We start from the raw sequence: 13653 nt of genomic DNA, 5'->3' as shown, positions 1-13653 counted from the left end.
ACAAAAAATGGAAACTAAAAGAAAAGCAGAAAGCAAATTAAAAAAATCAAAGAAAACATTTAAAAAACCCACATAAAAACAATCAAAAAAGATAAAATATAATAAAGTAAAGTAAAAAAAAAAACAACAAAAAAGAAAAAATGCAAAACAACAAAAAGTAAAAATAGCAAAATTAAAATATATATATTAAAAAATTTTTTAAATGAAAACAAAAAATAAAAATAATAAAAACAACACCACCAACAACTGAACAAAATGAAGAAAAAAAGCATAATATTAATAAGTATATTTTCTTGGGGCCTCAGCTATCAGTGTCCTTGTTTCCACAGTGAGCCAGAGCCAATCCTCACCTCCCCAGGAGGCCCTCCAGTACCTCTAGGTAGGTCTCTGGACCTACTGTTGGCACTGTGGGGCCAGCTCAGACACTAACCTGGCCCAACTCCTATGTATATTTGTCCCCAAAGTCCATTGCTGTTAAGGCTATACCAGTATCAATTGTGAGAACACTTGTTGTCTATTCAGCTATTGCAAAGACACAGAATTTCCCAAGCTGATGTTGGGGGTTTAATCTGCAGCTTGTGCAGTTGCAGGGAAAGGTTACCATTCCTCTTCCTTAGTTGCCCAGCCCCTGGGGCCCAACTTTGGCTTTGGCCCCACCTCTGCATATGTGCCACCCTCAGGCGTCTGCTCCTTGCCCAGGCAAGAGGGAGAAAAGGCAGCAGCTGATTGGGGCACACTTACTCCCTCAGGCTGGGGAGGGGTACGGCAGCCACAGTTGGGGTGTGCATGAGTTGCCTGTGGTGGCAGAGACCAGCAGGCAGTTACAACAGACTGGGGTGTGCTTGCTCTGCTGGGAGTCCCTCCCAGTGCCTGGGGAGACAGGGGCTGGCATGTGGGGCGAGTGGCAGCCCTGCCCCTTGCATGCCTCTCAACAATAGTGACTCATTTCTTGGGCAGACCATGCTTCCACTAGGGGCATTCCTGGCCACGGAGCCCCTCACTCCCATCACCTCTGTTGTATTCGCTCAGCCAACAGCAGTCCTCTCCCCAGATCTGCTCTCTTAACCTCATGCTTTAGCACTCAGCCCCCACCAGCACTGGTGGATTTCCATCTCAGGCAGGGCCACTCAGGGCGATTCCCCAGGAAGCATTGGGATGGGTGGCACTCAGGACCCCAGAGCCTATGCGGGTGGAGGATGTCTTGGCTTGAGGGACGGGAAAGCCTACTCAGATGGGAGCCCCTCCCAGTACCTGCAGAGGCCAAAGAAGCTGGTGGGTGGGGAAAGGGATTGTAATGGTGGTCCTGCCCATTGCATGCCAATCAGCAATGACACCTGTCTTCTATGGTGACCCAGGCTTTTTTTGCAAACTTTCCTGGCTGTGGAGCTACTTACTCCTGTCCCTTCACCTATCTTTTCACAGCCAACAGCTGTCCCCTCCCTGGGTCTGCACTCCAAACCCCACTTTCTAGCACCCAGCCCCCAGTCTGAACTGGAGACTCACACCTCAGGCTGGAATGCTCAGAGTTACAGTGTAGACTATGCGCACAGTTCTTACTTTATCCTGCCTTTCACAGACCACCTGCTGCATTATCCTTTGACCCCCCCCCCAAATATTTCTTTCTGTTCCAGCTGATTTCCCACTGAGAGGGAATTTTTCTGAGTGTGGAGACCTCCCCTCACCTTCAGCTTCCCACCAGGATTGCTGGTCCCTTTTTTGATTCTTCTTTTCTTTCTTTTTTCCTACCCGGTTGTGAGGGGATTTTTCTTGTCCTTTTAGGTGTCTGAAGTGTTCAACTAATGTTCAGCAGGTGCTCTGTGAGAACTGTCCCATCTGTAGATGTATTTGTGAGGAGCAACAAATTCCGTGTCCTCCTATTCTGCCATCTTGACTCCTTCTCTCCTCAAACACATTTCTTAGCTTCTTTATGCTAAGAAAGTGAGGACTAGAATAGTACCTATCTCATAGGGTGTGTCTCAGGATTAAATTAGTTATCATATAATATGTTTGTGGAAACAGTGTCTGTCACTTGGTAGGTACTAGATAAATGTATAACCTTCTTTTTATTCTCCTTCACTCCCCTTAAAATAGAATTTTCCAGAAATGTACAGCCTACTTTGAGTTACATATATTTGACTCTTCAGCCAGAGCAAGGTGATGAAGCATCCCACACTTTAAAGCTAATGAGACCAGCTTTCTGAGTAGACCCATGCAGAGGTTAGCATTGAACACCCATTTCATGCTTAACCTTCACTGTTTATTTGATAGTCAAAATAATCGTATAAGGTTGTTTTTATTCTGTCTGTTTTACAAGTAAGGAAACCAAGACTCAGAAAAAGGCTGAAAACTTGTCCTAATTCAGGCCTAGTAAGTTACAGAGCCAGGATCCAGAGTCAGGGTTTCTTCCCAGTGAGCTCTTCCCACTCTATCACTGCCTATCCAAGGAAGACCTCCCATGCCTAGTTGAGTGGAGTCTGAAGCCTCACTATTGCAGGTTGATTCCCATGGCTTACCTCTTTTCCTCTGTTAAATGTCACTGTGTTTGCAATAACTTGTCTTTGCTTTCTTGGACACAGAGAAAAAATATATTTGGAAAAAAATTACACTTTCATTTTATATCATAGTTTGTGTTCTCTGGATTATTCTCAGAATCAATTGTCATAGGATTTGAGCAAGAAAAAGCACTTTTATGATGCTGGTGGAAGAAATAGTACAGAATTCTTCCAGTGAAAATTACTCCTTGCTCAACAGCTATGGAAGAAGGGTCCTCCAGAAAACAAATATTCACTGGGTCGTGTTTTTTAATTTCCTAACACATTATTCTGGTGTCTTCCTCTGTCACTCCTAAAATGCAATTTTAGATGTGAAATTGCTTAAGGCATTTATTTTAGACTCTGGTATTTTTCCAACTAGGAATAGTAAAAAAAAAATGGGAATCATGGTGTTAGTTATAAAATTAAATCCAATTTTAGAATAATTAGTAACAGAGTTGGCAAGATAATTCAGAGCATTTTAAGATGCAGCCAAATTTTACCATCTTCTGTTCTCAATTTTAAACTCAGGAAAATTAGATGTGATAAGTTGATTCATTTTCCTTAACTGTGTAAACACAGTTTTCTCATTCTGATAAAACATAGAATGGATGGAAGTAGAGGGAGGAAAAATGAATTAAATGCAAGAAAAAAGGAAATGCCATGAATAAGTGGTTACTGCATAATATGTATTCTAGAAATTATTTCTATATGCTTAGAAATGGCTATCTCATATATGAATCATTTATTATTCTAAAATCATTTAGCATAAATGGAAAGAAATAAGTGAAGTTTGCATGAGTTATACATATTTGCAAAGGAAAATTAACAGGATTTTTTATGAAAGCAGATTAGCTAAATTTAAAACATCCTGAAATCCCCAGCACAAAATCATAGTTATATTTTTTCTCTGTAAATATTCTATATAGATTCTAATTTATACCATTCTAAATTGTTAGGAGAAAAATGAATAGATAAAATATAGTGACTATAGGAATTTCTAAAATTAACTTCTATCTATATATGCAAATTTAAGCAATTTGTCAGTTGCAGTTTTTATTTCCAAAATATTAATGTTGATAATGGGTAGATACTGACACATACAAAAAGCTTAAAACAAAATGATTAAGCTTGGAACAACATTCTGCAGGAGACAGAAACAGATAACCTTTCAAAACTATTAATGATACTGTAATGATTTCATTAAAGCACAATTTGATTAGTAGAAATAAAGGGGAGGAAGAAGAAAAGTATAAATATAAAATATATAAAATATAATAAAATATAAAATATAAAATATATAAAATATATAAATATAAAATACCTTTATTCCATTTTTGGAAAGTGGCCCACACTACAAACCCCTTCTCCCTGCTCTCCCACACACAAAGGAATTGCTTACTATTATGTTGAAAAATCCTTTTGGAATGAAAATCTTTGAAATAGGCAAAAACATGTCTGTTTCTTGCACCGTCTTGGGGGTTTGAAAATTCCAAGACTTTCAAATTTTCTTCTAGATTACTTTTATGATCTCTGGTTCAGTTTTCAATATGGTTATTTAGGAAATTCTTGATTTTACTTACAGGTTAAATTATTTTCTATAGAAATGAATTAGGAAATAGATTTCTTTCAGTAAGACAGTTTTTTGAGTCATTTCTTTCTCTAACCATAATCTTTAATAATTAGATGATACACACCATAGAATTTGGTAAAAGTCTGTAAAAAGATACATAGTTTTCTATTGATATTTCTTTACTGTGGATGAAAATACCTATTCACTAGAAAGATATGGCTTCTATTTACAGTTTAATTGAGGTAAGAGTACAATGGGATGGCATGACATCAGCCTGTGAGAATCTGGAATTTGCATCATAATTGGACTGTTTCTCTAGTCACAGGGTTCTCCTTGAGAAACTGGATTTGTCTGTGTATAGAACCATTTGGCCCATCATTACACTTCTAGTGTTCCTGATCATTCTTTTTTTTTAAATAAATTTATTTATTTATTTATTTTTGGCTGTGTTGGGTCTTCGTTGCTGTGTGCAGGCTTTCTCTAGTTGCGGTGAGCGGGGGTTACTCTTCGTTGTGGTGCATGGGTTTCTCATTGTCGTGGCTTCTCTTGTTGCGGAGCACGGGCTCTAGGCGTGTAGGCTTCAGTAGTTGTGATGCGTGGGCTCAGTAGTTGTGGCTTGTGAGCTCTAGAGCTCAGGCTCAGTAGTTGTGGTGCATGGGCTTAGTTGCTCTGTGACATGTGGGATCTTCCTGGGCCAGGGCTCGAAACTGTGTCCCTTGCATTGGCAGGCAGATTCTTTTTTTTTTTTTTTTAACCATCTTTATTGGGGTATAATTGCTTTACAATGGTGTGTTAGTTTCTGCTTTATAACAAAGTGAATCAGTTATACATATACATATGTTCCCATATGTCTTCCCTCTTGCTTCTCCCTCCCTCCCACCCTCCCTATCCCACCCCTCCAGGATATCACAAAGCACCGAGCCAATATCCCTGTGCCATGCGGCTGCTTCCCACTAGCTATCTACTTTACTACGTTTGTTAGTGTGTATATGTCCATGACTCTCGCCCTGTCACAGCTCACCCTTCCCCCTCCCCATAACCTCAAGTCCGTTCTCCAGTAGGTCTGTGTCTTTATTCCTGTCTTACCCCTAGGTTCTTCATGACATTTTTTTTCTTAAATTCCATATATATGTGTTAGCATACGGTATTTGTCTTTTTCTTTATGACTTACTTCACTCTGTATGACAGACTCTAGGTCTATCCACCTCATTACAAATAGCTCAATTTCGTTTCTTTTTATGGCTGAGTAATATTCCATTGTATATATGTGGCAGGCAGATTCTTAACCACTGCACCACCATGGAAGCCCGCTCCTGATCCTTTTTAATGCTGGTCTGTCCATCCAAATTTGTAGGAATCCAATTACTCTTGTTACCCTCCAGGGCCCCAGAGCTACCCATAAGAAATCTCAGCTGAGCCTGCTTCCTTATGGGAATATGAGTCTAACCAAATCTAGCCTATGTTTTATATTACATTCATTTCCATCTTGTAGCCACAAACTCAATTTATACAACAGGGTAACTAATTGTTTCATATACTCTCCAGCACTTTCTTAATTTCTCTTTGCTTCTCAATTAGGATAAATAATTCCATTATTTCTGGGTCAGTTTAGATCCCAAAGAGATTTTTAGACTTGATGAAACTTGGCAGTAATATTTATATTCCTGCTAAACTGGAATTAAGACTATTAAGTTATTAAGACTGTTTGGGCTGGGCCAAAGTAACCCTTTGTAAACTATGACAGGGACAGGTCATTCCAGTGATCCATGAGCAGTGGCTGAAGGTGAGTAGAAGAAGAGCCACACTTGGTGTGCACTCAAAGGGTGTTAGGGAATCTATGGGGAGAGTAGAGGCTCCCTCTACATTCAGGATCCGTTGAAATCCAAGAGATTTTCCATCTCCATTCTCTCAAACGTGTCCATCTCCTGTCATACTATGCTCTGTACCCTGTCCTCTAGACTAGTAAAATCTACTTATCATTATTTACTTCTCCAAGTTTTCATTCCTGTTTCATCATTGCATCTATTCCCTAATCTAATACTTTCTTCTTCACTGTATACTTATCACCTACATTCTCCCTGCCTCCTTCCTTCTTTTTTGCAGAGTGTCTTAGGTAAAGCCCCTGAGAGGTCACTTTGAGTAGGGGATTTGCATGCAGGTGGTTTCCTAGAGAGGCCTGTCTGGAAAACATGTATAAATGAAAGTAAGGAGGAGAGCTGAGCCAGGAGAAATGGAAATTTGATGCAATTGGAAATGAGATTCCAGCAAATCTTACCGGGGGCTCTGGAGCTGGCATAACCTTCGGTGTTGCCCCTTTTGAGTTAAGAGGGTGAGTCTTTGTCTTCTAGACCATCCCCTGCATCAACAAGTCATTGGATAGGGGTGAGTGACAGGATGATCATAATCGATAACCTTGAGACAAGCAGCCTGCTTCTGCCACGGGAGATTCAGAGGAGGGATTCAGCTTTGTATAATCTGTTCTTTGGATGCAAATTACTGAGTCTAGCCAGCACTTGAGGTTAAGTTCCCCTTCCTGGAGGTTTGAATATCTGCTTATATTGTTTAGAATTCTTCCATATGGAAGATTTGTCCCTTCTCTCCCATATATTTATTCACTCATTTATTTATATCAGTATGGACACATGGATATTTATTTTATACTTTGAGATGTAATATAGTACCACACTGTTTATTGGTTTCTCAATTTCTTCTAGCTTTGACCACTGGAAGCTCTTTCTAGATGTTTTCTGCAACCCTTTTTCGTAACTCCATCATTTTGGTTTTTTGAGCCCATCCTTACTTTCAGGCACTACGAGATGATCCATCGTCATCATATATATTCCCTGCTCAGATTTAGAATCATCCATTTCTCTGAGGAGCCAGGTTTCCTTTCACTGAGAATGGTATTTAGAAATCAAGATCTGAGTGTTAAGTGTGCTTATTGCTCCTGTACTATCACCATTCAAGACTTTTCAAGAGGGCAGATCAAGGGAATATATGTATGTAAACTAACCCATGTGTACACACATATCTATAATTATTTTTGTATGTATCTGTCTAAATATAAAGTTAAACAGCATTCATATTAATGCATCCACGCCAATTCAGTTCCATAGGGTTCAGTCTAACCTTTCTCCCTCCACTTTTCTTATCTGTTACTTCCCTCTGCAACAGTGAGAGACCTGGCTCCCAGCATCCACCATCCATGAATTTGTTCGACCCAGTATATATGTAAAGCAGGTTCAGAATTGTTAACACAAACCACAGCCAGAAGCAAACTTGCCAATTAGAGTGCAGTGTTCATATTCACTTCCTTTTGTCTTTATCTGGTCAAGACACATTTATTGTTAGCCCATTTTCCCCCCACCCCCTTCTGTGAGGCAATGCCATATATACATTCATAATACAGTTAGATTTGTTTGTTTCAGTCTGCACTCCATCCAGAATCCCCAAAATTTTGATTGATTTTTAAATTGTACACATTAAAACTCATTTTTTGTAATGTATGTTCTAAGATATCTGACAAATGCATATAGGCATGGCCCACCACTCCAGTACAATACAGAACAGCTCCATCTCAAGCTCCACAGAAGGCAGTGACCCAGTGAGGCATCAAGTCATAGACTAGCTGGTGGATGCACACATCTAGACTCCTTTGAAAAGTAGACATCGAGACATGATTAAATGTGCAATGATATTATTAGGGGAAAAGCTTGTTTAAAGGAAATAGGGAGGGAGATGGAAAAGGCTAGGCTATAGGAGACCAAGATGCAAATTGACCCCAAGTGAAGGAGAGGGCGTAGAAGGTTGAGTGGAGCCATCCTAGTTTTCTATGCAGTGTAAGAAAGATTTGGCAGGGCTTCCCTGGTGGCGCAGTGGTTGAGAGTCCGCCTGCCGATGCAGGGGACACGGGTTCGTGCCCCGGTCCGGGAAGATCCCACATGCCGCGGAGCGGCTGGGTCCGTGAGCCATGGCCGCTGAGCCTGCGCGTCCGGGGGCTGTGCTCTGCAATGGGAGAGGCCACAACAGTGAGAGGCCCGTGTACCGCAAAAAAAAAAAAAAAAAAAAAAAAAACAAGAAAGAAAGATTTGGCAAAGCCATCAGGAGTTCTTGAGCCCAAATCAGCCTTCAGAGGAGTCTTGCATCTCCCAGGAATAGGCCTGCTTTAGTCCCCACAGCTCTCAACCACTGGTAGGGAGGGAGGAAAGCGCAGGCTCTGCTCTCTCCTCTCTACATTTCTGCCTCACCCTTCTCTCCTTCCAGAGCTTTCTCTGTCTGGGGAGAACACACGTAATTGACAAGATAGACTCTCACAAACAAGAAAATGTCCCAGAGAAAAGCAGATTAGTATATTTATGTATGTATATGTTACATACATGCATACATATATGAACTTTGCCTATTCAAAGTTCAGTTAAAAATAATAAAATAAATAAATTTAAAATAAAAGAGGCAGCAGGAGAATTTTATTAATAATGATGTAAACATATTCAATTTGATAGGAATATCTTGGATTTCTTTGAAACCTTACATTAATCTTTCATTGAGGAAATAATATGCCAGTTTTCAGTGCATTTCTGCCTACTCGTTCAAAAATATTATCTATTTATCTGTATCTCTATCTCTGTAAGTTAACCTGTGTGAATGTATTATTTATTTCCTAAATAAATAAACCTATACTTGGCTTAAGAGAGATTTCATTCTAGCATCACTTGGATACATATAAAATGTAAAAATAAAGAAGAACCTTTTTTTCTAGAAAAGCTCTATGTGGGAACAAACACAGTACTTTGTCCTCAAGTCCCTTGATTCCAAAAATATGGGAACCATAATTGTGACCATCTCAGAAGACTCAGGCCACACCTGAGACAGATTAAGAAAATAGCTCCTGATTATTTTTCAGTAAAGTGGAAAATAATTTATCCTTCTGCCTCACGCAAAGGAAGTTGAAAACAAAAGTTTGAAAACGTGAGAAAAAGAAAATAATTAAATCATAACTATTACAGCAGTCTAGTTGATTTTTTTCCTCAGAGGAAGTGGTAGGGTTATTGGGATACAGAATGTTAAAGTAGAAATTGTGCTTCAAATAAAAATGTCGAGAGAAAAGTGGCAGGAAAATAAAAGGGGTAAGAAAAGAAGAGAAGCCGGTACTGGTTTTTTTCTGAATGTTATTTTTAGTGTAAACTGGCTTCTCTGGGGAATTGAGAATTTTCTAATGATTAATGAAGAAGAACACCTTGCTGTGAGACTTAATATCTGTAGGGAAAATAAAGATGAAGAATATAATGACATATATAACTCTTAAGTTTTCTGATTTTGTTACTGAATTGCTGTATATGTTTTACACAAAGCATTTAAAAATAAATTGCTAAATTATTAGCATCCTTTTTATTGTCCCATTTCCACAACATGACAACATTTTCGGGCCTTGCACTCACATTCCTTCACTCCCACATTTCTGGAATGAATGCACCACACAAGTTCAAGCCTCGATGACTGTAAACCTTTTACCTTTAAAAATAAAATAGGGGCATAACTCTGCAGTCCTCATCATAAATCTAAAACTTCATTATTTCTGGCAGTCACAAACATCAGTTTTAATTGCTATGCCAGAAGCAATAGTTTCCAGTAATATGAATGAACGTAGCTAAATTTTGCTACTCCTCTTAGTTTTTTGTTTTTTTAATGTCTCAAAAAGACTGGACAAGACTAAAGATCTATATGTTAATGAACTTCTATATTTGCATTGATCTATCTGCAACAAAATAGATGATAGATAGAATATATAATAGACATCTGTTGTATAGAAACATACAAATATAAGTAAAGTATATTATACTATAAAGTAAATTAAATAAAACTAAACCTCATGAAGAGAATCTCTAAACTTTTGGAGTTTTTATAAATTTTGAGAAAGAACATATAAGTTTTAGATATAACAATGACATGTAAAATAAGCATACTGAGAACATATACTAATCAATTTCTATTTAAGTTTCTTTAAATGTCAAGTTATTTTACATTTGCTATCTGTCAACCACAGTTCTTTTCTAACAAATATTTTAATAGTTAGAAATATCAGTATTAACCCAATGTGGTTGAAGTAACTCTAAAATTTAAAAATATTTTCTGGCTAACCCAATGAGGGTTTTGCATTCCGGAATAATATGAGAGATTTCAAATGATGGATAGATTTTGCATCTTCCACTGATCCTTTCTCTTCTATGAGAAGTTTAATTTTTAGGGTTGTAGAGTTGTTTCACTGCCACAGGGCAGATTTTTTAATGTAAATACAAGATATTTTAGGATTTCTGTTGTTTTAGTCAAGAGGTGACCAAATGGAAGGATAGAAATGTAATCTAATGACTTCATGGATGATGAGGACTATGGTGTTTTGTACTGATCTCAGTACTGCTATTGGATAGAAATGCCTGAGGGGACTCACCTGTACCCCAAATTGCTCCTTTTTTTAAAAAAATTAATTAATTAAATTTATTTATTTTTTGGCTGCATTGGGTCTTCATTGCTGCGCACAGGCTTTCTGTAGCTGTGGCAAGCAGGGGGTTACTCTTCATTGTGGTGCACGGACTTCTCATTCTGGTGGCTTCTCTTGTTGCGTAGCATGGACTCTAGGCCTGCGGGCTTCAGTGGGTGTGGCTCGAGGGCTCTAGAGCGCAGGCTCAGCAGTTGTGGCGCACGACCTTAGTTGCTCTGCGGCATGTGAGATCTTCCCAGACCAGGGCTGAAACCCGTGTCCCTGAAGTGGCAGGCTGATTCTTAACCACTGAGCCACCAGGGAAGCCCCCAGATCACTTCTCACAGACCTTTCCCCTTTCCAAATCAATATGACACTGGAGGACCCTTATGATTCTTATTGTGTTTGCAAGATGCCCTTCAGCAATAACCATTAGGAAACTTTGAAGAAAAAAAGAGTTTATTACTTACATGCCCTGGTATTTACAACGCATGCCAGGGGGCACACAGTGAGGTCCCAGGAGAGAGAAAGAGAGAAAGAAAGCATGGGCCTGAGGTTCTGCTTTTATTGGGGTTAGGGTTAGGGGTCTGGGGTTTCCTGGGCCACTCTTTATTGATGAATGTAAAATAGAGGAGCAGAACTTTGAAGATTTGAAGTTTGAAGTGAAAAAACAAGTGACCCAAATGGTCAGTTATCAAAATCAATCAACATCTCTAAAATGAAGGAGGCTCAGCTTGGCTCTTTATCTGGCAAAGTGTTTATTCCAGATAGTCTTGTTGAATGCCTCTTTGAAATGCATGCCTGTTTGAAGTGGATGCCTTGGCAATCAAAGCTTAAGTCAGGCACTTGAATTACAAAAAGCAAAGCTAACCATCAGGGCTTATACTATAATTAGGGAGGTTGATTTGACTGATAAACTTACTAGGCAATTTATCTTTCCTCTTTCACCTCTACACACCTGTCCTTCCAAAGTCTGAACAGTCAAAGGGTGTAATCCTTTCAGTAATAAAGCATTCAGACTTTGTTCCAGGGAACAAAAGTAATTTGTACACTTTACTATAACCTCTACAAGAATCAGTCCTCTGACTGCAATTTGTAAGATCTGACTCAGATCTTACATATTTTAGAAGGTATGGAGTTGGTTAACTCTAAATTGAAGCACTATTCTGAATTTGAAAATTGAAATGGTATTTGGTTCAGATGTTTTTGTTTTCAAATAATTTTCCTATTTAAAATAATTTTCTCCAATGCTTACTAGTTATCATTTATTCTACTTTATGACAAGAAGGCTTATAGATAGATGTAAACCAAACAAATAAACAGACAGCACATTATTATTTCATATGAAATAAGTTAGTTATTTGGAACTTGTGGTAGAAGCTTGTAGTTACCAACCGCTTTATACTTTCTCCCTTTCCTTAGTAACAGAATACTGATTTTTAGCAGGTCACATTGAAATGGAGCAGGACCCTGTGGGACCCTGTTGGGTACAAATCCTTTCTGTGTCCCTTGTTTCTTGTTTGTAGGGAATAGGCTTTATTCAGCCTCTTTGACATTCCCTGAATTCCAAAGGGCAGATTCAAATATTTATTTATCAAGGAAAGGAAGGAATGCAGAAACTAAGGAGGAGCAGTCAAGAAACAATAGTGCAGGCCTGGGGCAGGGTTCTGGTTCCTCCTCAAGGAATATATATAACAATACCTTTGAGTTCTTCTGTAGGAACTAAGGCCCCCACTGAGGTGGAAGATGGTAAATTCAGGCTGAGCATAGAATCCCTGTTACCTCACCACCAACCAGTCAGAAGAAAATCTGTACACAGTGGAAGACTCTGACCCCCTCTCCAAATGATTGTCCCCTTAAAACTTTCACGGTCAAGCAGAATCTTCCGAGTTGGTTTTTGGACATGAGTCCACCTTCTCCCCAGGTTGCTGGACTCCTGAATAAAGCAGCCTTTCTTTCCAACCAAACTCATCTCTTGAGTACTGGTGTGCTGGCTTTTAAGTGTCAAGTAGACAAACCTGAGTTTGTTAACAACACTCCTCACTGGAATGAAAAAATAAATCTCTCAGCATCTCATGCAGGTAGGTGTATATTATGACCTCGTTCTGGACAATGAGATGTAAAAGGAACAATCAGAAAAATGAAAGAACTCATTGAAGTTACAACTATGATAGCTGATACACAGTTCAATGGAGTTGGAAGACAATGTAACAATTTTTTTAGAAAGAAAATAGATGAAAAGAGTGAAAAAGGAGAGAAAAGATGAGGACTTAGAGGATCAGTCCAGGAGTTTCCACATCTATTTAGGAGACATTCCAATTAGGAGACAAAATGGCAAAGAAGGAATTATGAAGAAACAATACAAGGACACTTCCCAGAAACAAAGGACATAATTCTCAAGTTGTAAATGACTCATTGCATCTTCAGCCCAACAAATGAAACAAGACCATATAAAGGAATAGCAACACTTCAGGTTAGATCAGTGCTTCTCTAATGTTTACATGCTTACAAATCACTGAATATCTGTTACAATGCAAATTCTGATTCAGTAGGTCCGATGTCTTTCTAACAAGCTCTCAGATGATGCTGGTGCTGCTGGTGACCTGACTATACTTTGAGTTACAAAATGCTAGCATATGGGAGTAATGCCGTCAAAATTCTGATAATGTCTTGAAACCCAGAATCCTACGTTCTGTCAATTTATCAGTCAAGTGTGAAGGTAGAATAAAGACACAGTCAAGTGTGAAGGTAGAATAAAGACATTTCCAAACACAAGGACCTCAGATGCTATCTCCTATGTCCAAAGATTGCAAAATGAGGAATCATCCAAGAAGGAAGAAGACATGAAATCTAGGAAAAAGTGATCTAATGCTGCAAAATGCTGAATTTGGTTCCAAGACTTAGAGAGCAATCTGATGTAAGAAAATAATGAAGCAATTATTCCAGGAAAATCAATGTAAGTTATACAAGAGATGATTCATAATCATCGTGCACCATTTGACCCAGGAATGATCTATTTTTCTTTTATACTATGAGCAAATACTACTCTGACAAAAATAAAAATAAGGAAAAAT

This window comes from Stenella coeruleoalba (genome assembly GCF_951394435.1).
Source record: "Stenella coeruleoalba genome assembly, chromosome: 12".
Lineage (NCBI taxonomy): Eukaryota > Metazoa > Chordata > Mammalia > Artiodactyla > Delphinidae > Stenella > Stenella coeruleoalba.
Note: the sequence above shows the minus strand (reverse complement) of the source record.